The sequence below is a fragment of the Ochotona princeps genome, chromosome 19 (assembly GCF_030435755.1).
Source record: "Ochotona princeps isolate mOchPri1 chromosome 19, mOchPri1.hap1, whole genome shotgun sequence".
Lineage (NCBI taxonomy): Eukaryota > Metazoa > Chordata > Mammalia > Lagomorpha > Ochotonidae > Ochotona > Ochotona princeps.
Window position 1 is genome coordinate 47,922,435 of NC_080850.1, and position 3,409 is coordinate 47,925,843.

Consider the following 3,409-nt stretch of genomic DNA (forward strand, 5'->3'; position numbering starts at 1 on the left):
TTTACATTGATGTGAAATATCTGATTTTTCTTCTATTGAAAGAACAAATAGCCTGCCAGCTAAACATCCCTGCCTTCGCTATCCAACATACTTTGAGGCATAGCTCACATTCAGCCCGAGACCTGCTGGCTCCAGGCGCGTGAACGTGCGGGTACATCGCAAGCACTGCCCGCCACTGTATGCGCGGCTCCTTGTGAGTCAGCCAAAACCAGGTGTCAGAAGGTTTGGCAATTGCCCCATCTCCCCGCTAGCAGAGACAGCTTGGGCTCAAAGGTTGTACGTGGGTCTAAATTTCCTTTGTCATTTTCATTGTTGACTTTTTCTTTCATAATACTTTGTGATTCCTAGTGAAAGTATGTACCTGACATAAAGATACTATATTTTTGTACATTACAAGGCTTTTTGACATGTACACTCCTGCCGATCTTCATAATCACATTGCAAAGAGACAAAGTAAGAATTCTGGAAGCGAGGTCTGTCAGTCTCTCCTGGGTGACAAACCTCCAAGGTAAGAGCACTGCTTCCTCTCAAGCCTGCACAGGCAGTGGACCCAGGGTAAGGAGGGCAGGCGAGTCCCTTCCTCTCCCACACCTGCTTGGCCAAGTCTGTGGTTTGCTGCTATGGTTTTGAAGTAGCTGAGCCAGAACCTGTTTCCTGGAACTCAATCTCCACATTGTTGAGGTCAGTCATTGTGAGAAATGTCAGAAGGACAAACTGTTGCAGCAGCGGCAACAGCCGTGCTTTCCATACCTGAAGGCTACCCGCCTCTCAGGCCCCGGGGCTGGCCGGCGCAGGGGGCCGGGGGCACCGCTGGGGGCACAGGCCCTGCTCCGCAGCCAGAGCCGGAAGAACTGCCTCCAAGGACTGGTCATCATATATGCTGCCCACATACACATATCCCAGAGCATTAGGCTTCTATTCCACAGAAGCACAGACTGTTTGTGTAAAAAAAAAAAAAAAAAAAAGATTTATTTATGTATTTTCTTTGAAAGCAGAGCTACAGAGAGGGGAGGAAGAGAGGCCAAGATTGATCCTCTTTCTGCTGGCTTCCTGGCCAGATGACCGCGGCAGCCAGCGCTGGACCAACCCAGAGCAGGAGCCAGGAGTGGGGGCAGGGTCCCACTGACTGGAGCCATGTTCTGTTGCTTTGCAGGATGTTTGCAGGGAGCCAGATAGGAAACAGAATAGCCAGGAGTCAAACACCAGGCCACAGGTAGAGGACTGACCTGCCACAGCTCAGGCCCTAGAAGCAGGGGCTGTCTAATCAGGCATACAAGACGCATGTGTGTGTGGAGAGCTGCTGTGTGGCTTATTGATTTAGCACAGCAACAGCCTTCCACACTGCAGCCACAGAGTATCTGACACACGCATGCACTCACGGGTGCTTGTCCACGCCGCCTTGGAGGGAACCTGCTTTCCTGCTGCATTTCTGGCTCACGGGGTCTTTGCAGCTCTGCTTCATGCCTTGAGTCTCCGTTCGCCTCGAGACTCTTACAGGGTTGAGGCAGGAGAGAGAGGGCCTTGTTCTGAGCCGAGGACTCCAGAAGCCAGCACGCCGTTTCTCCCGCACACTGAGCTGGCCTCTGTGGGGATGTGGAGGGGATCGGTGGTGCGAGCCGAGGCTGTCCTACAGAAGCTCACGGCCAGCTGGTCTGCCCAGTATGGTCAGCACAGCTGCCTGCCCAAGCCCCAGCTGACTGGGGAGGATGGGTGGACCAGCAGAGACAGGTCCACCCGGTGACCTACTGTGCAGTATGCATGGGGACCAGTTATCCCTGTGGGGGCAGCGGAAGGCTGTGTTTTGGGGTGCCATCACCCACCGTCACCACTGACGTACACAGTGTGTTCGCTTCCTTCTTTGGCCGAATGACACAGTCTACCTACGGGAAACTGCACATGCTGTACAGGTCACAACCAGTTAGAAAGACCGCAACCCAGGTCGGATTAGAACCACAGGCACCCCACAGTCTCCCTTCCCTTGCCCTGTGGTGCTTCTCAAAGATGCCTCGTCCTCCCCGCTGTCCTGTGAGGTCAGCACCCTCAGGCTGTGTCCACTCGCAGACTCCCCATCCTCCCCGCTGTCCTGTGAGGTCAGCGTGTTCACATTTCAGTGTCATTTCACCTCATGTCAGGGGAAACAGGTTGCTGTCCGCCTTTGTTTCTTTGTGCCTTTGTGCCTGGCTTTCATTGCGCATCTGTCAGAGTCCCACACAGTCCTGTGTCCCAGGTCTTGGCTCCAGCACTGCGCCACACCCCACGTAGGGCTCTGTTACTTTACGGCTGGGATTTTCAGGTAGCCTGTGACACAGCCGTGGCTTTAGCCTTCCTGTTCCTGTGTGGGACCTACCCATGGCTGTCTCTACAGAAGGGTGCTATGGTATTAGTGAGATTTGGCTGCCAGTTAGACCCAGACATTGAAACTCCAAAGCCATGGGGATCTGGTTACCTGGTGGGCTTCTGGGTCACTGGTTACAAAAGCCAAGGCCCCAGTAACCATCAGCAGAACCCTCCCAGCAGCTCCAGCAAGCAGAGGGTATTTCTGGCCTGGTTCTCCAGTGGGCACACGCGCCTCCCTGTAGCTGAGGATGGAGGGTGCTGTCCACCGCCCCAGCACGGCGGAGGAAAGAGGGACAGCCCCTGCCCACCCTCCTGGTCCTGCCTGCCCCCACCCCGCCTCCACCCCGTTCCCACCCGTGTGTAACTGCTGCCCGAAGCCTCGCGCGGTCCCTTCCATAACCAGGACTGATACCCAACCTTTACACGCGCACCTGGTTGCGTGTTTTAAGCACGCCAACAGAAAGCAGCGGCGGGATCACAGCGCATCCCAGACAGATGCCCCCACCGTGCAGGGCGGGCTGAAGGACCGCGTGACCCTGCCCCACCACCATCCCACACACACACGTGTCCGTTTAGTTCACAGAAGCGTATCTGATGCTTGCTACAGACTCTCCACTTCCCCCAGATAACAGAACCCTGCAGCCAGGCTTTCTGATGCAGGCTAGGACGGCCCTAATCGCGCCGACACCCCAAACCCATCCTGACCTGCTCCGCCCAGGCCGCGGAGACCACGCCCACCAGCCAACTGGCCACTTCCATACCTCTGGCCCGCCCCTCCCCGAGGTAGCCACGCCCAATCCGCTGGACCCGCCACGCCCGCCACGCTGGCCCTGGTCCCGCCCCTCCTCGGATCTAGCCCCGCCCACCGCGCTGACTCCGCCCCTCCCTGGGGTAGCCACGCCCATCACGCTGGTCCTGGTTTCGCCCCTCGTCGGGCCTCGCCCCACCCGCCACGCTGGCCCCGCCCCCTCGCCGGGCCCCGCCACGCCCGTCACGCTGCCCTGGTCCCGCCCCACCCACTGACCCGCCCCTCCTCGGGCCCCGCCCCGCTCACCGTGCTGACCCCGCCCCC